Genomic DNA, 23955 nt, shown 5'->3' with positions numbered 1-23955 from the left:
CATCTACATGAGGAGGTTCAAGCACACATTACCAAGATGAATCAAGAGTATAAAGCTAGGGCTGATCAAAGGAGAAGACATAAGGAATTCCAAGTAGGGGATCTAGTCATGGTACACTTACGAAAAGAATGATTTCCAGTCGGTACTTACAACAAGCTGAAAATGAAGAAATTTGGCCCCTGCAAAATTTTGAAGAAACATGACTCAGGAAATGCATATGAAGTGGAGCTGCCAGATGGTATTCACATTTCTCCCATTTTCAACATTGCAGATTTAACAGAGTATCATGATGATGGTGCAGATGAGGAGCTGGTGTTAGAGCCATGTCCAATTCCTACTTCTAAGAAGGCGCAGATAGAAGACATTCTAGATCATCGTGTGGGTAGGAGTACCAAAAATAGGCAGTATGAAGAGTATTTGGTCAAATGGAAAGGACGACCAATCGAGGACTCAACTTGGATTTCAGCAGCTGAGGTTTCCCATTTGGGATTTCCTCTACCATTCATAAAGTGACAGGGTCACTTTTCAATCTACCCTGGGTGTCTAATGCAGGAGCATCTAGAGGTATAAGGGCAATCCTGTGTCACCCAAAAAAAATATATACTTAGACTTAGTTTCTGTTTCATGTGTTTTCATTTTTGGATACCCATTTGGGTCAAATAAAGGTTCCAACTCTCACAGTTCTACTATCAGTGTGTTTGAAAATCCTGAAAAAATAGGAGCATGCAATTTGGCCATTATTTTGGTGACCTAGAAGGTGTGAATTGGCCAGATGAATGTAATTGTGATTTAGAGCATTCCAAAAAAAGAATCAGGTCAAAAAGCCCCATGGTTTGAAAGTTATTGCAATTTTTTGGGTTTTGGAGACCTTCTAAGAATGCTTCAAAGTCAAGTTAGGGGCATTAAATGACCTTGAAAAGGGCCAAAAAATGGGGGACAAGCAAAGCTTGTCCATAGGGCTATAGAGCACTTTGAGAGCTTTCTGAAAATGTAAACGGTTTGTCAATTGGAGCTACGGTTAAAAAGTTATGCCTCCTGAAAGTTCGGTTACCATTTTTGGATTCTTCTAGATTTGCACCGACTTCTAACGTAGCTTCTGGAACCTTCTATTTGGTTGGTGGATGCCTACTAGCACTTTCTAGAATGTACTCCTAGTCCTTAACCCTCTGGGGTCTATTTAAGGAGATTTTTGGCATTGTAAAAGGCAGTTCGAAGTGGAGTTTGAGAGGAGGTACTGAAAGGAGAAATTATCTCCAGATTTATGCTATTGTAAGCCCTTAGGGCATGTTTTTCAGTTTATTTTCTCAGTTAATACAATTTCCCTTTTCTGTTGTGTCCATTCTGTTCTTGGGTTGTGTCCCCATCAATGACTTTGTAGATACAAGCTTCTAATGCTAAGACAAGGTTATAGAGTGACAACAAAGGATGGTGTGACATCATAAGACGGTCTGCATAATTAAGGTATGGAGTGGCAATGCTACAAAGTGAAAGAAAAGTGTTGATTGTATCTTCACAATCTTTCTCCACAATTTGAGGATAACTATTGTGAAGCTCCAACCATGCTCAAATGGTGAGGGTAACAGCTAAGTGCTACATCACAATAGTCAAACTTTATTCTAAAATCTAGTTGAAAAGTGGAGATAAACATGAAAAGAGAAGATTGTGACTTTGCAAGCCTTCAAGGGGTATGAAAATAAATTATTGTGAAGGAATGAGAAGGTTTAGGAGAATGGTTGAGTGTAGCATTAAAAATTTCAATTTGAAAAGTCTTAGCAAGTCTACAAGGAAAGACAAGGTGGGTCCAACCAATCATTTTAATGAAATTCTTGATAAAAATAAAATCAGTATCCATTTATGCAATACTACCAAAATATTTCAATGAACTAACTTTGAGGATTTAAAAATTGAACTCATGCATGCAGAATGCTATAAATGCTCATTCCATCTTTTAGTGTATTATTGAATAACTTGTAGAAAGTCACCATTACAAAGAAGTTTTTAGAGCTAAGGAAATTTCTAGAGATAATATTTTAGTGAGAATTGCAGGGTTGATTACTAGTTTAAGATGGAAAAGGAAGAAGGTAGTTTGATTGCACAGGTGGAAACTGAATAAGATTTAGTGATTCTAGATCACACAAGAACTAAAAATCCAAGTCCTTTTGCTATGGGTAAAAGTTCTTCCTGGTTCTTCAAATGCACAATCCTCAAATGTTCACAACATAAGAGACCCATACACATTTTGCAGAGATGTCACAGTCCATGATACCAATGAAACATAACTTTTCTAGTTTTTCTGTGAAAAGTAATTGAAGAACCTTCTACCCTCTAACCTATGGTATAGAATTTGAGTAAGTTGGTTGTTCTACAGGTCTTTTTAATGTAGATCTGGTGAAGGATTTAATTAAGGTTCATAACCATGTTACCCAATTGCTTCATGGATAAAATAGGAGTGTGTTATGTACATTAGATATCGATTCATTCATTGGAGAATTTGGTCTTGAAGGACCTATGGGTGTAGAAATTGATTTAGAGAAATTTGAGGGAATCTTGTAGTCCCAAAAAAGTTTCTTCACTAGTAAGTTTATGACACACCACATTCCCATGAGCAAGAAGTAGGTGGGAGAAATACCAAAAAAGGTCGATAAACTCATGTCTCTTGACTATTTTTATGGTTATTTATAGAAGACAATATTTGGTTTGAACAAGGTGTTATGACACTAGTAAAATTGGACTCAAATTTTGATGAATTTTGGTCAAAATTTCAACGCAGGTTGGTCAAAATTTTGACCAAGTAGTTTGTGGTAATTTTTCTCGTCAAAATTTTGACCAACCTGCACATTGGTCAAAATTTCAACCAATACATTTATCAAAAATTTTTAATTTTCACTAGCTCTGATTTGTCATTGTTGATCAAAATTTCCACCAATGTTTAGTTGGAATTATTTTAGAATTGGTGGAAATTTTGACCAATTCTTGGTAGAAAACTATCAAGAATTGGTCAAAATTTCTACCCATGTTTGGTCAAATTTATTTTATAATTGGTGGAAATTTTGACCAAATCTTGGTAGAAAACTATCAAGAATTGGTCAAAATATCCACTAATGTTTGGTTTAAAAATAATAATAATTGGTGGAAATTTTGACCAATTCTTGGTAGAAAACTATCAAGAATTGGTTGAAATTTCCACCAAAGTTTGGTCAAAAAAAATTTAATACTATATCAAGCAATTATTTCTTATCCAAGCCATTTAATTTGTAACCTTTTAAATCTCTGCAAAGATAAAGTTGGAGCAGGAGAACTTTTCTTCTCAAAGGTGTCCTCTAATTGTAAAGAGCCTCTTTACAATTAGAGGACACCTTTGAGAAGAAAAGTTCTCCTGCTCCAACTTTATCTTTGCAAAGATTTAAAAGGTTGCAAATTAAATGGATTGGATAAGAAATAATTTCTTGATACAACATGGAACAAAGAAGAACATAATCATATAGCATGGACCTGTATTCTTTGAAATAAAAGCATTCAAGAATGTAAGCAAAAATAGAATTATTGAAGTCTAACATGCCTCATTATGCACTCTTGATATTGCCAAAGTTGACAGAAATTTTTCCAACTATGAATAATGATATATTATATAATCAAAGCAACAAAGGAATTTCATATTCATGATAGTCAATTTTCAAAGTACAATGCAATATAGTACATAAGTTGAAGAAGAAAAGTATCCTAAACTGAGCACCACTATATGAAAATTATGCATTTTGTCCCACAAGAGCTTCATCACTAGAACAACTACTTTTGAAGTTTACTTGTGTAGACATTTTGCTCTTTTTTTCAGAATTTAATGATTGAAGAGTACTTTAGTTTCTTTGAATTGTGATGGAAATTATAGTTGCACTTTTCCAATGTATCCTTTGTCCGCTCCTTAAGAAATGCTCTCTATGAACTCCTTTAGATCAAAGATAGAAGTTGGATCCTTCTTTGTAATGATGCTTTGTTTTACACAAAACCTTTTAAATATTATACACCAAAATATATATCATGGTTGCACTTGTACAATGTATGAAATAAAGAAAACCAAGTTTGAGATCAAATTGTGTTTTTTTTAGAATTGATAGTTTATTCACAAAGGAGTAGATATGACAATGTTCCTTTTCAGTTATAATGGATGAGATAAGATTTACAGGGGTAATATCAAAAGTAGGGTTCCAAATAGAAATCCCAGATGGAGCTACTTGTTGACCTTGGCCACCAAGATCATGAGTTAGTTCTTTTGGTGACCTCTCTTCTATTATTATATACTCACCAAAGGAAATTGAGAGATCCATTGAGGTCAAAGGAGAAACTACATAAAATGGGAGATGATGGTGGAAAGCTGAGAGTGCCAGATTATATGTCCCTATTTTATTTGTTGTGTCACCTATGAAAATATAATACCAACTTAGCAAGCCTTAACATACAAGAACAAATTTTGTTAGCAAAATTATGTTAGCCAATCATCTAATGAGATTTAATTTGATGAACATCAATTTAAAATATCATAGAAAATAAATTACAAGATATTAATAGTAATTCTATGCACCATTTTTTGCAATCCTATCTACTCCTATAAATATAGCATCTACATGACTTGACTTCTGCAATGTCCCTACTATAGAATATACAATAAGGACTACATGTATGTGATCATGGACCAATTCATATGTGGTGAGACTTGATCCCTAAAAGAAATGCAACAAATCTTCAAGTCAATATAAATCTTGATATTGAAATCATATGCGATAAATTTGTTTAGATATAGAATTTCAATAAAATGCAGAGTTGGATCAAAATGCTCAACACTTTTCATGTTTCATCAACTTTGAGGGATATAATAGGGAAGTTTCTTGGGAAAAATGCTAATCAAAAACTTATGTTGCTTTCAAAAACCAAAAATAATAGCACAAGCAAGACTAGCTGAAATAAAATATTGTGAAAATTTCCACCTAATCTCTTCAATAATTAGTAAGCCTATGAAATTATCAACCATCAATACACTCTCTATGTTTAGAGAGGAATCTTGATAAAATAATAACTAGAACAATCTCTTGACATGAAACAAAAAATTAGTTGGCAGGTGGAAATCACTACATATGCTAAAGTAGATGACTTTTTGAATTGAAATAATCTATGATAATTTTTCAAGTCAAAACTGTTTGTGATAATTTTTCAGGTTACATTAATTATTAGAATCTAGATACAAACAACACTGAACAATAATCACTCATGTTTACAGAGAGGCAAACCCAGTCGCTGATTGGTTTGCTAATAAAGGGGTTAATGCCACCAATAATCTATCCTGGCTTGCCGGAAAATATTTTCCGACGGAGGCAAAGTTGCTCATCGACCAAGATAATATCTTGGGAAGGACGGCTCAAATCCAATGCAATTATGGATAATAAAGATTGCTTAATAATTGGTAAGTGCCATTATTGGCATCATGATTTGCACCAGCAAAAGGGGTTTCCTCTGACATTTCGACACGTTCGAAAGGATGATACCATTATTTTCAGAAAGGGGTTTATTCACGGGTATCATAAAAGAAACATCACCATTTTTTTGAATGCAAATAACTTGCACAGATCATAGTTCATGAGAATTGTGGAAGTTGATCAGGTAAACATGACGGGTGAGAGGAGCAGAAAGGAGCCGGTGGGGGAAGTTCAGAAGTGGAAGAACAAGGCCAAAGTTTGGAGAGAGCTGGAAAAGGGTGGGGTTACTAATTTCTTCGAGAAACTTCATGGCTCGGATCCTGAGATCACTAACAGCATGGTGAATTTGTGGAATAATGGTAAGGTTAAGGTGAACAGGGTCTACTTTCAAATTACTGAGGATGTGGTTGTTGAAGTCACGAGGATTCCGATGGAGGGGCATAAATTCTTTAGAGACAAGAAGATGTCTTCTAATGCAATCAAGGATTTTGTGAAAAACACTGAAGAGCTGAACAAGCTGGGCAAGAAAGAGACGTTTTTTGTAACGGATACTATAAAGAAGCTCTGGAGGTATTTTCTCTATGCTATCATTGAATATATAACCCTAGACCCCAGGTTTGATAGGGTTAGGACTCACCATTTTGTGATTCTGAATCATTTTCGCCATGGTAGTAAGATCTCCTTCCCGTATTATCTTTTTAACTTGATGAACAAGGCCATTTCTAGTTTTAAAAAGAAAGCTACCGTCAACCCGACACTGCATGAGGGTCTTCTACTTCTGATTCATGAGCATTTCCATGCTCAAACCATTAGCAAAAACCCTATCTAGGGGGCGGATGTTGACAAGAGCAGCTCCAATTTTTCCTCAGATTCTGACGATGTCGAGAGCATCAACTCTGATGAGGCTTTTGAGCATTCAGGTAAGAAGACTAAAAGCCATAAGAAGGATTACCCCTCTATCAAATTACCCAGCAGAAAGAACCCTAGAGGTCATACCCCAGCTAAAATTGGCTCTGCTGAGGAGGAGGAGGAAATGGATAGTGATGATTCTGACAAGGTTTCGAAGGAGGAGCTGGATGAGGAGAAACTGAGAAAAAGATAGAAGAGGGAGGGAGAGAGAATGGAGCGCTCCAGCAGTCAGGGAAAGGATTCTCTGCCCATTCCCCTCTCCCCTATACATCCTCAGCCTCCTTTGGAGGAAAATGACAACTCTGGACAGATTGAGGGGGAAGTGCAAGTTAATAACAGAAGGAAGGCTTGGAAGAACTTCAATGTGAGAACGGCCACTATGGGAATCTACAAAGAGGCGATGAACCCCCAACTCCTGGTGGATGACCTCGAGAAGCCTAGACTCAATGAGCTAATTGACCCGGCTATGGTGGCTATTTCTGATAATGCAAGAGAAACGGGCATGAATCTGTTGAACAATGCCCACAATAGCATGATCGACAACTTCAGATCAATTAAATGACTTTTCCATGAGCTTGAGGATGTCAGAGATAGGGTTTCCCAAATGGAAAAAATCAAGAGCAAGACAGGTGCTGAAAGCCAAGGCGACCGGAACAGCTAGGAGACTCTGATGGAGAGGAGAGTAAAAAATATTGAGAACTACAATCACAACCTGGCAAGTCAAATGATCTCCCTCCTCGCTTCGATCAATGACAACATCCTCTCTCTCTTGGATAATCTCAACGACAGGAACCAGATGGAGAAAGATGATAAACAGAATAGAGACAAAGATAGGCTGGATGTGGATAAAGCCAAGGACAGCACTATGGAGCAGGATTTGATGAACGCCCAGGATCATAAGGTAGAAGAGCAACAAGAGTGTGCCGAAGCTGCCTAGACCATGCTCGAGATGGAGAAGTAGTTTGCTAGGTTGGGTCTCTGTCCTTTGGTTTTTGTTTCTCCTGGCTTTGGCTTTTTGTCTGGTCTCTATTTTTCTGGTTGGTTCTCTGGCCTTTTTAGTGGGCAGCTATTTCGGGCTGGGCCTTTGGGCTTATTTTCAGCCGTAAGGATTATGTTTTGGCTGGGCATTTTTTTGCTTATTTTCAGCCTTTCTTGTTGTTAAACTTATGGGTTTCAGGACCCCTTAAAACCTTTTTACCTTATCAAAAACACTGAACAATTTTCTTGAAGATTTTTGACATGAAGTGAATTGCCATAGACTAAAATATAGAGTTTAGCCATAGAAATTAACAAAGAACTATCCATAGTACCTAGTTCAATGGTCTCGTCTCTATGTAAAAATTAGTCTCTAATAGTCCCTTCGAATGAAGTGCATGAATCACACCAAGAGAAGTACCATATCCAACAGTTGCTAGACTAGCCAAACACATCACTAGGTTATGTTAGAACCATGCAGAGTTCACAAAGAAATGGATACATCAAACATATTATTGAAGTTCTGTCACACCTTCCAGTGTTACAATGAGTCAAAACATTAAGGTTCTAAGTTTATTTGGTTTGGCATATAATAAATTTAGCCCCATGTAAACCGATTGCTTTGTTAGAATTGATATCATCTATCAACATTCCTTCAACAGCTTCAATATAGGCATGTACTCAAGAAATTTAAAAATGTCATTAGAAATTTAGAAGTACATATATATATATATATATATATATATACAAAATGATTTGACCTAAGTATACATAGATGATTAGACCTCAACAATACTTCATATTGTTACTAACTCAAAGTGCCTTCTTCATATTCCCCATCAAGTCCTTTGCTGATCTATCACAACCATTAGTTTCTACATTAAAAATAAACTAGTTACTAGTTCCCTCTTTGATCAGCAAAGATGAATTTTATACTAATGAATTATATAGATTCATGTGAGGAAATCACCCCTACCAACCATCAATGTACAAAGTTAGGAAAACAAGACTAACAGATGTAGTATAGGGTACTAGATATAAAACAAAGTGAAATAGAAGATAAAACCTAAATGTCATGTGGGTTCTTTCAAAGTTGGAAAAAGATTCCCCAAACAAAAATGAAGTTTAAAAAGAATGAAAAAGTCACGTCAAATTTAACAATCTTGAGAGCTAGAATGTGATTTCAAAATTGCAACACAAAGAAAAGGAATCTCTTTCCTACAATTCACACACAATAAATACTAAGATCGCTGCCAAGTTGAAAATTAACATCATGTAGGTTAATAAGTTCCTCCTAGAAAATATGACCAAAGAAGATGACAAAAAACATGAATTTCCTAACATGAAAGGTGACACTCAAGAAATAGAAACACAAGGTCTACACCTATTAGAACATCATCTTTACAATAAAATTTTGGTAATTTTACTTGTTAAGAATGAGCTACTTTAGCATTGCTATTTATAAAAGTAGTCTTGCAAAACTCTGATGTGAGGGCATCACTTCAAAGCTAAAGATTGAAGGGATGTTATCTTGATATTGCATAATATCTCTTGAATGCTATTGTTAGAATACAACTTCTCCAATTCCTTCTACCAGATTAATTTCTAGTAATGGAAGTTCAATTCATGATTGGGGGTGGGACATAATTAGAAGCCATCATAGTAGAGGGTGTATAGTCAGCTTTGTCTCATTATCAAGAGTTAGATGTAGTGCCAAATATAATTAAAGAGCTACAAAATGAGATAAGGATCCTGCATCCTTATTGTGGAGATGCTAAAATTTTAGCTATCTTGCATGTTCATCACCATTGAGGACATCTAGAATTTAGATGTGATTTCATCATGCCATTTTCTTTGGCCCTTCCATCCACAGATCAAGATGCTAGAGGGAGACATGTTATAGTGTGTGTTTCACATCTTTGACAAGGAATTGAAGGGGAAGCTTAGTCAATCAAATCTATTGCACAAAAAACTTAATTTGATGAATGGCCCAACACCACCTCACTTATAATACTGTACTAACAAGCTAGGTAGATTTTGTTAGATTAAAAATAATGATCCTAATTATAATGCTAACCAATGATTAATGAAATAAGTCAATGATACAAGATGGTAAAGATATTTAGGGTATAGAAATGGAAAGAGCAAGCAACTAAGACCAACTGGTAGGCTAAGTGAGCTCTATATCCAAGACACCTACATGACTCAAAGGACTACAATGTAGATTTAGGGTGCCAATTCAACACATGTCTATCTTCTATGGACAAGCTATGGATGGTCATTGAATATGATCAAGATCCATGCCCCCTCCATCATTTGCCAAAGAAATACATGATATTTCAACTATTCTATACTCATAAAAGTAAATACAACTGATTTTTACAAAGAGAAATATAGAAATCTAGGAAAGAAGTTCACACCCTAAAAAAGTAAAGCATGACTAGCATCCCCAGGATTGTAAATCTGATCCACTTTGACATAAGTTGCACCATGATGTATCTGTGGACCAAATGAGAAACATTGGACAAAAATTTTTGAGCCATAGTATAGACCATTATACAAGTTTAATCTTCAAATAAAAGATATCTTATCATGAAAATATCATACATCAAGTTGACAAATAGTCATCATCAAGACAAACCATTGGCAAACAACACTGGGTGCATAAAACCTATTTTAGAACTAATATTAGTTATGAGCTTCTTTGTGGTCACTATCATAAATGAGTGACTATAGCCACCTCAATAATTCATCTCAGGAAACAAAGAACAAAAAAATATTACCTCATCAATTGCATTATCAAGAAGTTCTGGAATTGCTACAATGATGAAGAAAAATAAAACTCATTAAAGTAATCTTTCAAGAAAAACTTGTGCTAGAGATTAATTAAAATAGAGATACCAATAATTGGCCATAACATGGGAAACAAGTTACAAAAAGAGCCAAATTCAACAAATTATTTTGATAATGACACTATTTATTCAAATTTGAAACAAATAAACATGCTACTTACAAAGAGACTGCAAAATGGAGGCAAACAAAGAAAAGAGCCAACAGAAACAAAAAAACAAAAAAGATTATTGTGCACTATTTATAGTAGAAAAATTTTTTTTTTTTGGAGAGTCCAAAGGTCACTTGTATAATTTATAAATTAGTGCATTCATAAAGATAATGAATTATATTTAAATCCTCGTATTAGAATAAGGTGACAAACAACTTTCCATAAATATTCATAAAGAGGATGACTTGAGTTCAAATCCCCATGGGAACAAGTTGACTAGCAGCTCAACATGATTGGTCATCTCATAAAATACCTTAATCTAGACTATTTTATCCCTAGAACTAGCCTAAGCTTGGTAGTCTTCCTAGTTATCCTTAAAAGAAAGATGATTATAGATATCACTTACTTGCCCTTTAATCTGACAATGAAAGAAAGAAATATGCATATCTACTAGCCTGAGAAATTTTTTTTTAAAAAAATGAATACCTCCTAGAAAGAGATAGATGTGGGTCTAGAATCATAGAAAATTCAGAACGTAAATAAATCAATTGAAGGTTAAAAATTAGAACACAAAGGGTTTGAGTTTTAAATGTAATCCATATTTTATCTAGAAAAATTTGGGTAAGGTAACATAATGGATTAATTATAAGTCATCCTTTTCAAATAATATTAAGTGTGTGATTTTGAGTCAAACTCATTCACCCCTATTTCATGAGTAGTGATTCAACATGAATCCATCTCTCATGAGAATAAATGGAACACTTAACCCTCATTGGATCTAGGTGATGCTCATGGGATGAACCACTAGGACTTCCTGGGAAGTCACCCATCCCGGTAATACTCCAACCTAGAGAAAAATAAACTTAAAAACATTACAAAACATGTCATCAAAGATAAGAGGAAATAATTATGTGAGTTAAAATTTTGACCCATAGGTAGATGTGTGTTCCAATGTGACATTGAAAACATTAGGTCCCATTGTTGTTTAATGTTTATTAATAATTTGTAAGAAAAAAAGTCCATTTTCCCACCTAGATTGTCAACAAGGGAACCAAACAAAGTAGAACAAGAAGTTCACAAGACCAAAAAAATTTAGTAAGTACTAGGCAAAACTTGACCTACATCATGTTGAGAATCATTTTGATAGAGTTTGATGTTTAATTTGCATGCTTATCTACTTAGTTATGTTTTTGTGTCTTGGAACTTTTGTCTTTTACTTGAGACATTAGTTTTGATAAGACAATGAGCATTTTTGTTTGGAGTGGTTTCCAAGTTATTTTTTAAAATTTTGGTTGAATTTAGCATTTGGTTTTAAAACACATATAACATCTTATAGAAAAGTGGTCTTTAAAACTATATTCTCAGTCAATGAGCACATTTGGTTTGGTTTTTGGTGTTTTGGAAGTTTGGGTTTGATTCATTGTAGGGATCTTTCAAAAAAAATGGAAAAGCTATTTGCAGTGAAGATGACAAGGTACTCTATACATAGCTGACACTAATGGGAAAGATAATTTGAAATACAATATTGATTTGTAATTCTGAAAATCCAAAGTTTCTAGATCCCATTTCTTCTATATCATGATTAAATCTTGTAGGGTTAAAACATGTGGTGTTACAATGGGATGAAAATTTGAGTGAAAGTAAGCTTCATTTGACCAACACATGGTGGAAAAAAGATTAATTTTAATAAATTTGAAAATTTCATGATCATCCTTGGTGAATTCTAAGGGTGTAGTTATGTTGGTAATTTTTCTAATAGAAAATTCCTTGTAATCATTTAGTTTTAAGATGGATTGACACTCTTGATTACTTAATTTTATGGAAATAGTTGTGTTTCAGCTTTATGCCTTTCTAATTCATATGATGAATCCCAAGATGCAAGTTGATACTGTAATATGTTTTCAAATGGGTTTGGAATGATACATTATGATTTTGAAAACTTGGGTGATTTCTAAGAAGACCTAATAATACACTCATAGTGCAAGCCCAGATTGATGATCTTACTGCCTATTAGTAGTTGAGGACATCTAGTAACAACACTATGGTAATAGTACTAATGACTATGTAACAACACTAATGACTAGATGGATCTTGCTAAAGAACTCAAAGTCGCCTACAAGAAATGTTGTCGAGAACCAAAACAAGATTTATTGACTAGCATTGGTTTCCCAAAACCAAAGAACCAAATTTATTGTAGTGCCTATTAGTAGTTGATGACATCTGGAATAGCACTAATGACAAGATGGATCTTCATAAAGAACTCAAGTCACATGCAAGAAATGTCACCAAGAACCAAAACAGGACTTATCCACTGGCATTGGTTTCACAAAACCAAAGAACCCAATTTGATTGGAAATAATTTCTTGTGTATTGTTTATCAACTTCACACATTTTTAACCTTTTCCATATATATGGTTATTTGGTTAAATTTTATTTGTGTAAATGTCTTTTATATCATACTAACCCACTCTTAGGCTTTTGGTTATATATGTTAACACTAGTCAAATAACTCTCAAGCCTGTTCATTTTGCCCATCTTTTATTCTCTCTCTGTCATGAATTATTTACTTTATGAAAAACATCATGTCTCCATTTCCATTGAAGAATTGGATACATGATTTGTAATGGTACTTATTGAATGTTGAGAGCTTTTTTGTTGATATTAGTCAAGAACTTCTTGTGTATGTTCACAGATGCAATTTAACTCTTTATAATTGTTAATCATTTTCAAATTGTATTCACTTAAGCTTCTTGAATCTATGCATAATTTAAGCATAAAGGAATCTTTTCTAAACTTGAATGATTTTCAACATGATATAGGTCAAGTTCTGCCTAGTACTTACTGAAATTTTTTGGTCTTGTAAACTTCTTATTCTACTTTGTTTGCTCCCCTTGTTGACAATCTGGGTGCGAAAATGGATTTTTTTGTTACAAATTATTAATTAACATTGAACAACAATGGGACCCAATGTTTTAAAGATCACATTGGAACACACATCTACCTATGGGTTAGACTTTTAACCCACATAATTATTTCCTCTTATCTTTGACGACATGTTTTGTAACATTTTCAAGTTTATTTTTCTCCAGGCTAGAATAGTACTCAGACGGGTGACCTCTTGGGAAGTCTTAGTGCTTCACTTCTATGATCCAATGAGTGCTAAGTGTTCCATTTATTCTCATGAGAGATGGATTCATGTTGAATCACTACTCATGAAATAGGGGTCAATGAGTTTGACTCAAAATCACATAGTTAAATTCTGATAACAATATCAGTACATGAAAATTGCTTCACAAAAATAGTGTTAAAGATGCATGGCACACCTTATAACCTCAACATTCTTGGTTCAAAGATCACAATGGAATAAAAAATAGATGACTGTATAATAACCAGTATCTAGTATTTATATAGATTAAAGAATATACTACATACAAATTTTCATAAAGTATAAAAGGACCTTTTATAGATTTTTTTTATGAATATTGAACATCATAATCTCGTGCTTTCAAAAATTGGTGAAAACTGCTCATTAAGGAAACTGGTCAAGATTGATTGGACATAGAAGAAGTAACTATTATCATATTTATAATATTTCTTATGTTTTCATGATTTACTTGCACATTATGATTTATTCCAAGAGTATTAGTGCTTTTTTGAATTTCTTGAACTGGTTGACCTAGATAATTTGACCTTGACAAAGATGTTGTCCTTGTCTACCTTCCCTATTGATTTAGTACCTGATGAATATCTCTTCCACTAAAAGTCTATTTTGCAGACCTTTCATGATGAGATGGTGAACCAAGAGTAGGAGATGTAATGCTATTAGATTGTCTCAATCCATTCTGCTCCAATCCACTTTCATGTTGTCCATTAACCAAAGATGCAAATGGTAGAATTCTTTGAATCCTATTCTCAAGATTAGGTTTTGTATCTTTGAATTACTAGTCAAAATCATTCCTAGTTGTTCCCAAAAATCCAAGATCTTGAACTGTCTGGGGACAAATTGGTAGTTCTACTTCTGTATTACACAAATTTTGAGAGCTTTTATTAATTTATTAATTATAAGTCATCCTTTTCAAATCATATTAATTTTTTGACAACTTCATTTATTTTATTGAGTGAGTTGACCAAAAGCTAGACACATTATGCATGCTGAAGGGAAGTATGGTGTAGAGTTTTCTATTCAAGTATACCTTGTTGATACATCTCAAATATTTGTGTTTGTAAACATTAAGCTAGTTGATGATTCATTTAAGACAAATCTTTTAGCAACTACAATGGAAATGGAAGCTATGAAGAGCACACAAGAAATATTTCAAAAGTAGGTTTCACTTTTTTAGAGCTTTTAAATGCATAAAACACATATAGTGAGCAACCATCAAAAAAATGCTAACATCAAAGCTCTAGTGGAAAAAAACCTGCCCAAAAAAAAACCATAGCTTACAATAGCTTTTATTAACAAAAATAGGCACCAACCCAGACTACAAAAGTGAGCACCAACCCTCTTCAAAGAACTAAAGCACCAATTCCAGTTATCTAGTTAAGGCACCAACCCCAAGATATACTTAGATGGCAGGTTAGTCTAGTTTTGTAGAGACACATTAAACTATCTGCCATTGCCAAAGCCTTATTCAGCAAACTATAAAATTGCAAAAAAGTGCGATATCAAAAGGTTCTTCCTTGTAATGAATTTCAAAAAAAAATCTTTGATGATAGACATGAGAAGATTAGGAATTAGATCTAAAAGCTGTGAGATTACAAACAAGCTCCACCAGAGAAGGAAGAAACATGGAGTTTGAGTATACATTTTTAGTACCCTAACAAAAATATTACCAAGAACAAATCCATACACATGCATGGAGATTTTGTATAATTTTTCAATACCTTAACAAAATCCTTATCAAGAAATGTTTGATGCACCCCTAGCTATCTATTGACCAAATTATAGGAAACCCTCTTATTCAGTAGAGAAAAATTCCCTCCACATACCACAAGTGCTTAGTGCAAAGAAAATATTGGTAAACAACATTTAGAACAATAAGGGCACCTTTAAATTGATGGTTATAGACTTATAGCTTATACCTTTAAGATTATTACCTTGCTATATTCTCAAGGCTAACAACTAAAGTCTTGTAGCTATATCTCAACATTTCATAATACATGGGAATATCATAGAAACACGTAGAACTAACATTGTTAAGCCAAACAAAGTGGCACACTCACTTAACAAAAAAATTGCACTTGAGTAGATATATATAAGATAAACTCATGTGTTAAAAAGTCACCTCCAACTAGGAAAATAAAACTCTACAAGTTTGTACCAAAATGCTCAAATTTAGCTTGTCCATAAACTGATCAACAAGTGTTGAAAATTAAAATATACATGATCATGATGTATTTTGATGGTTATGCATCACTCATAATGTTATATGAATACTCTTAAAACTGGTTTTAAGTTAAGGGTTTTGTATTAGCAACATATACTAATTTGTATATTATTTTGTATAGTCCATTTAACAAACTTGCAACAATTTCTTAGGCTTGTTCATATTTAATCATACTTGAGGTTGGAGATTGAGTTTAATTTCCACACAAATAACACTATCACCTACTTTTACACATGATTTTCCATAAGAAATTGGAAAACAACCTCAAAAGATTTAGAACAAATTTGGGAGAGGGTGGAAGAAGTGGACCTCCAAAACAAGATACAAAAATACTTACTTTGGAAAGTAATTTCTAGTTAGCAAGAATTATACTTTTAAGGATCATATAAGATAAGGTCATGTGTTAAAATATCACCTCCAAAAAATTCAAAAGAAAAGAAACACATCTTTGCAAGTTTATACCTAATGACCCTAAATATAATGCAATAAGTTGGAACACTACAAAATTGTACATTTTTCTAGTCATTAGGTTTTTTTGTTACTAGTGATGCTCTACAACTATACTATCATGAAAGATTTGATCAAAAGATCATGCATAAGAAGCTCTGGTAGCCTCCTTTGTAGCTTCATATCTTTTGACTAAAAGCTTACTAATTCTATGAATTATTCATATTAATCCCACTTTCCTGGATTAGATTTTTATGAGTCTAATTGTAAATAGATAACACTACACTCAAATAAGAATCGGATCTATGTGACCAATGTTTTTGCTGGGTCTTTACACCTAGGATTTGAAGTTCATAGCTATACTTTTATGTCTAAGGGGCTGTGGTGTAATGATAATGGGAATAATGAATGGAACATAATATTGCTCTCAAACTAGAGCTCTATTTTTATGTCGAGGAAGTTATGGTGTAGTGGTAGATGAAAATTGAATAGTAAATTATGTTGCTAGCAGATGAGAAGTGAGCTTTCAAGAATAAGGTGTTGTGGTGTAATCATAAGTATAGTCACCCAAGTATCCCAAATGCCACATTGCAGTTGCACATTAATCCATACAAGAGGCCTATTTAGAAATCTGAGGTTGTCATGTGCAAAATATGGGACATCTCAAGTATAATTAATATTTGTAGATCTTAAGATTGAGGATCATGTCTACTCTTCACAACTTTAGAGCCATTAAAGCCATTCGCAACTTTGTGGCATTAAAGGTAATCCATGTTTATAAATTTTTATAATGTGGCTCAACATTACCAACAAGGCATTAAAGGTAGCCCAAAAGGTCACCCCAAAAAATCATTAATATATGTAGTAAGCTACAAAAGTTAATATATTATTGTTAAGAGGGAGAAATCATAAGATAATCTAATTTCAAATCCTACTATATATGGTAAACTTAAGCTTAATCAATGTTTTGTTTTTAAAAACTTAACAAGGTACAACCTTCTTCCATACCTCATTAAAGATGACTCACATACCCAACCAGTACTTCAGAGTAGAGAACGAACATGTTAGGCAACAAAAAAAAAAGAAAAAAAAAATACTACATGGTGACAAAGTTGCCCATAAGTCCAGCAACATGGAGTGAACTATTCATTTGACAATTATATAATATATTTTAGAATAATACACATTTCAAATTCTTAACAAAAAATTTAAGCTTAACCCATAGAATGTTAATAGGCAACACATAATCTTGCCTCAAAACATAGAGAATGGAAAAAGTGGAGTTGCGATGGAGAAATGGAAAGAGAAGTAAAAAATGATGAGAAATGCATGCCTAAAGAGCTCTAGAATTGAATTCGTCCACTAAAAGATAGAACTAAAACCCCTCTTTAGCTTTGTCAAGACTGCTAGTAGAGTCTAATATCTAAGCCTTGACCATCCTCCACTCCAACTCATAGGGCTCCATGTACATCAGAGGGTCCATAATTTCAATGCCACTCTCAAATTCCCCATCTCTCATCCTTAAAGCTAGAAGACCCTTTAGTGGTTTAGGATCTTTGGGCCTCTTATCCATAATTTTTTCCATCACTCTCTCTTTGAATTCCCAAGGAAATTTTTCATTTTTCCAGATTCTCTTTTTGGCTTTAACTCTCATTCTTGTACTAGTTTTAAAAGTCTTACCAAATGGCCAATACTAGGCTGCCCTAGCCAACTGACAGTATAATGTGCCCTGGGCATTAAGGAAAAACATATTTCCACAACCAAAAGACCATCTCTAGATACATTTTTGACCTTGCTAATCAGACCTAGACTTGATTTCACAATTTTATGATTGCCTACCTATTGATGAGTTAGAACAATGGACTCTTGCGGGTTTGATTCAGAAGAGGAATTTATTCCAAGTGAAGCAATAAGCTTTTGTGCTTTTGATTCAACAGAGGAAATTGTTTCAATTGAAGTAATGATCTTTCATGGGTTAGATTTAGCATATGAATTTGTTTGAATTAATGCAATGAATTTTTTAGGAGTATTTGTAGAAATTGAATTTGTGTGAATGGGTGAGATGGATTTTAATCGTTGTTGGACTTGGCCATGGCCTGTGGCTACCTTGTGATTAGGAAGTAGAGACAACCTGATTGTAAGAAGAATGATGAAGGCTCTACTTCCCCATCAGTTTATGCCCCCCTATAATGTGGCTACGAATAAATGCCAACGCCATGACTAACACTAGCAGTAATCCCAAACCAATAGACATCGAATTGTGCAACCATTTTTGCCTCTTCACCAAAACTTGAACTAGTTCCTTCAATCTCAATTTCAATTTCACAACAAATTTTAGGGAATCCATTTGCAAATTTCCAAATTAATATGCAAGCTCAAGAACCCAAATTAAAAATTAAACCCTTAACCATCCTCTAGCTCCAGCTCCTTCATATGCTTTGTGAAATGATTTTCCATTTTAAAGTTAATCCCATGTTGGTCAAAACTAACACAAGTTTGATTTTTAAAAAAGAGAAAAATTTCCTTCTACAATCTGACCAACATAAACCTTTTAATTGATGGTCAAAATTTTTGGTAGAAAAATGAGGTCAAATCTAGTAGTGTGAGTAGACATAACCATGAATGCCACTGGTGCCACATATATAATGGCCATAAATATTAAGGACTTGTATATAGATTTGTGTTATGATTATGTCAAGCATATAATCACAGTATTTCATAGCAAGATCATAGCTACAGAACAAGGAGAAATGAGAAATTTTTGGTTTCAACATTATTCAATTCTCACGCACTTGATTTTGTACAAAAACATCAATCATATCAGTTCAAACTTCATTGAATAGGATGATAAGTACGGAGAAGCCCTTCTTGTACAATGGTGGACCAGGGTATGGAATATATTTTACCCTTATGCAAACTTTATCACATTTTATAATGATTTTGTGTTTCCAATCATGAATACAATAGAATGTAATTAGGGAGAGTACTAAGAACAATAAGGAAATTACTTAGGTCTACTCTATGTTATGAAAATGATGCTAAATTGGAACACAATTGGGGGGATATTTTATTGTTTGATAATTATAATATCATGAGGATTTATAGGTTCCCACAACCACCCCATGTCCTACCTAGATTTGTACCTGAGAGAGTGGAAATCATGGAATTATTTTGGCAACTAATTTTGATGAACAAATAGCACTTAGGCCCAACAAGAAGGAGGAGTACATTTTATTGGTAAAGATGAAATTGATTCATTTCTCAAACATTTCAAATTCCCTCATTTAGCTTCTAGGATATATGATCTCAAGGATATAGTAAGGGTAACATTGAGGCAAAGGGTAACATTTTGCCTTTGTCATTTCTTGTTGTACCTGTTCCTGGTCTTTTCTATGATCTTTATTTTTTGGCTAGGCCTTGGGCTTATTATTAGCCTTTGAACTTGAACTCTTTTGGCTGGGCATTTCACGCTTATTATTAGCCTTGTTAATGTTTTAACTCTTGGGTTTCAGGGTCCCTATAAAACCTGTTTATCTAATCAAAAACATTGAGGCAAATGAGAGGATACAATCTAGCCCCAAGTAAACAATTATGGGAAGAGGATGTAATTAGAATTGTCTATTTAAAGACTATTGTAAAGATGGATCCTTAAAATAGAGGGATATTATGAGAGTTGAGGAGGAAATGATACGAAATGGCTTGACATTCCTAGGCTGCTATAGTGATGTCAAATGTCAAAGATTTAATAAGTGTATTGAAAATTATAGAGAAATTATGTCTTAAATGCTTGATCAAGTACAAGAACAAGAGGAAGAGAGAGTGAAACATGTGTCCACTGAATCTGATATTTTCCTTGAAGAGGAATATCATGAAACATTAGCATGGGTATAGTGGAGCAGGAAAAACAAAAACTAAATTGAGATTCCTCAGAAGACCATCGAGAAAAATTTATGGATCTTGCTTGGAGAAGTCAATAATTTGTAGACTTAAGCAAGATATTTTTGATAGATCAAGCCACTAAAAGTGAGACTGGAGAGCTAGAAATGGTTTTCATAATGTTGGATGATAGAATCATCCAAGCACAAGAATTTTTAGAGGATGATAATTTTGTGAAAAGTGATGAATTCAAAAAAATCTATTTAAATTGAAGTAAAATGAATTGAATTAGACTCTATAGCCTAGAGATTGAGATGAAAAAGTTCTTGAATTAATAGAAAATTTGAAAGCCTATGATCCCAATAGTAAGACTCTCACTATGGAGGAGGCTAGAGAATTGGTAAAGAAAAGTACAATGTTACTACTCCTTGGATGAGATTTAAGTTCTTCTTTCTTGTTAGATCAAATTAGGAAACAAGAAAATTCAATTTATTTTGAAGCTTTTGGCCTAGGAGGATTACAAAGATGATCCAACTATAATATAGATGCTTAGAGTATGGTTGTATGAAGTATAGCTCTTAATTCAAACAAACCAAAACTAATAGAGGTAAAAGATACTCCTCAGGAGATTATAGTTTTTTGGAGTGTACTATCTACATCTAATGGTGAGGTTTCTCCTTTGTTAAGTTTTGTAACAACATTAAGAAAAGACAAAATAGAACAAATTGAGGATTAGCTTGCTCAAACATTCAGGAATTATGTCTCCACATGTAAGCAATATGAAGAAGAAATGAAAAAGACCTATGTGATGAAGAATAAGATCATAGAATTCGAGATAGAAATTAGGACTTTGAAAAGTATTATTAGGCCTATAGTAGGGGTGAGTGATAAAGAAATTTGTAGAGAAGAAGAGGAATCAACTCTTATTGTGATGATAGATCAACAAGTATAGAAATTAATGAAGAGAGTTCATATAGAAAGATAGAAATAAATACCATGAAAGGTATTTTTGTAACAAGATAAATGTGTTGAAGAATGTATATCAAAATGTTCATAGTATCTTTATTTCTTTACAAAGTGTAGAACACCAGTGTTCTAAGGCACTTACATTACTAAATCATTTTTAGAAGAAGTGGCTCCCATATAGTCAATTCTTTGATAGATTGATTCCAATAATGACCTAGAAAAAGGAGTTGCCAAATGAAATTATCATTCCCACCAGGAAAATGATTAGTAGAGACATAGATGTAGATGGATTTTTAACTAGTGAGATACAAAAAATACAAAACAAAATTAAGATAATTACAAATGGAACACAAGGTTTCATAACTCCCATTATTGATAGTGAAGGAAATTTTAAGGAATAGAAGGAATGGGCCACATCTTTTAAAGATAGTTTGAATAATGAAAAAATTATAGCCTATTGTTGTGGAGATGTAGATGTGTCCATTTTCTATGAGATTATTGATACACTTTATAAAATTTAAATGGATATGAACATTGTGGTTTCTGAAGAAAAGGCCATAATAGATTCTAGGTGGGTGAACAGCCTAAATGAACTAAATATATCTAGGAATGCTACATGGTCAATATAGACACTGATATCACCATTTGGGAGGTTGGAGCAAAGATCAAGGCTTTTCATAATTGAGATAGTGACTGAACAAAGATGGAAAAAAACCATGAATATATAATAGAGGGATGATAGTCATTAGAATAGGGTATCTTACTTTTTTGTTTCACCTACATTAGAAATATAGAATTGATCCTAAAAATAAATGGTGCCTATTGTTCATTTTTGGAACTATCTCCAATATTATTTCTTGTTATCTTGTCATATTTGTAACAAGTGTGATTGTCAAATGAAAATGTGACATGTATTTCCTCTCTCATCTCTGAAGCTTGTTCTAATCTTGATTTATAAAAGGATTTCCAAGACTAGGATTGAGGGTTTGAATTTTGATAGGGTGAATGTTATTTTTCAGGTTTGAGTTAGTCTAATACTATGCAGTTTTATGTTTTCTGACCTTGTTCATATGAAAGTAACATAGAATTTTAGTGTGTGAAGTCTATCCTAAGATATTTTATTTCACAAGATCTGATACTTCAATTGTATTTTTTCAAGTTAATTAATACAAATGTAGAAGCATTTCAAGTTGCCCATTTGGATCTTGTCTCTTCTTATGTACCTTTAATTTTTTGAGATTCAATGAAAAGGTCTATTGACTTTTAGTTGTAGTTCATTTTAATATCTTATTTCATATTTCATTGTTAATCAATTTTATTGGGTAAATGTGTAATGTGATCTTAGAAAATTAAAAGATTTTCTTAAGAAGATTATGATAAGAATGAGATTTAAGATTGAGTAGTCATTTTTCTTTCACAATTTGAGGAAATAGATCTAAAGTGATGGTGCCAAATTTATGAAAAGACAACCCAATGGATAAAACACTAATCATGTACTTGAGTCAAGCAAGTTATTGAAACTACATAGTGTCAAAAATCATGAATCAAAATCTTTAATATTTCAATTTTTATTATAGATCTGAAATGATTAGCCTGCACTTGATTTAAAGAGCTTTAAGATCTTGAAGATTAGAAATCTTTTAGTCTTTTGTTGTCTCTAAATTAGAAGAAATAAAGGCTATTGTCTTCTGTAATGGAATTTATGTTAAATAATGTTGGAAAGGGAAGTGAGAATAAATTATATGGTACACCCACCTGAATCTAGCATAATTCAAAAGGAAGAAGACTAAATGTCTTATTAGTTGGTCCTAATGACATGGTTGGGAGTAGTTATCATGGTCTACAACTAATTCCTAGGTATTACCCACATCTCAAATGGTTATCAAAATCTTGTCAAATCAGGAGCTAGCAAAATGATGAGTCGACTGGGGATTAGACTATATGGGTATTATCATTATTTTAGTACATGTGCGGCAAGCTAGTGTCTTTTCACTTATGATAGGGTTATTTGTCTATGTTGATAAAGGTACTTTTCAAGTTGATGTTTAGGTCATTTTCCTTGTATGTGCATGGAATACTTTATTGCATCTATCGAACAATGAACATACTCACATTTTTATGAGGTTTGATTTTATATTTGTTGTAGGTTGTTTAGCTTTTGTAGACTCTCAAGGTTATCATCTAAAAAGTTTTTTTTCTTAGTGGGTAGCAACTCAGTTAAGGTTTCCCAGCTAGTATTTGATCTATAGACTAATAGAAATGGTTGACAAAATAAAAAATACATGATCCTAGATTGAAAGCACATCCTGATGACCCAATACAAACTGGCCTACCCTAGGGTCATAAAAAGAGTTGGTCTAGGAAAAGGGGAGAGTCTAGTCATATATGGAAGCCTAGGGAAAATTTTGAAAGTATCCTCCCATATCAACCCATAATAGAGAAGGTATTTTCATCTCCAAGTTTTGGATCTAAAAATATAGGCCTTCTTGATAAATTCTTCAGAACTTCTAAACAAGAAAAAAGGATTTATCACAATAAAGTAGTTTCATCCATTAGAGATACTGTAATCAAGAATGAGAATTATAAAGGAATAGATCTACATGGGAGATCAAGAAGTAATCAACCTACTAGATCTCACCAAGAACATATACCTTTTATTGAGAGAAATCTCATAGATCTCAGTGAAACTACTAAAACAAAGGTCACTACTATAGATCATGGTGATTTGTATGGGGAACTTGATGTTCTTAGAAGACAAGTAGAAGAAGAAGATTCTAGATGTATACATCTGAAAAAGGAGGATGAAATGATAATAATGGAAGCACTTATTTAAAGAGGTAATTTTCTAAGGAGGACGACCTCTCCAAAAGATCATAATAATTTATTGGAGCATAAGTCTACATCTATACGAACAAACTTGTTTGGTTAT

General features: G+C 33.3%; 1 pseudogene; it reads right to left on the bottom strand.

Moving 5' to 3' along the window:
- Positions 1-3919: 3919 nt before the first annotated feature.
- The window catches only part of LOC149573184 (methylthioribose-1-phosphate isomerase-like), a 106866-nt pseudogene continuing 86830 nt past the window's right edge, over positions 3920-23955 (bottom strand).

Source organism: Cupressus sempervirens, chromosome 2 (assembly GCF_028749045.1).
Source record: "Cupressus sempervirens isolate cs-2001-9-10 chromosome 2, ASM2874904v1, whole genome shotgun sequence".
Classification (NCBI taxonomy): Eukaryota; Viridiplantae; Streptophyta; class Pinopsida; order Cupressales; family Cupressaceae; genus Cupressus; species Cupressus sempervirens.
The sequence above is the reverse complement of the archived record's forward strand: the minus strand, read 5'-3'. Positions and strand labels throughout refer to the sequence as shown.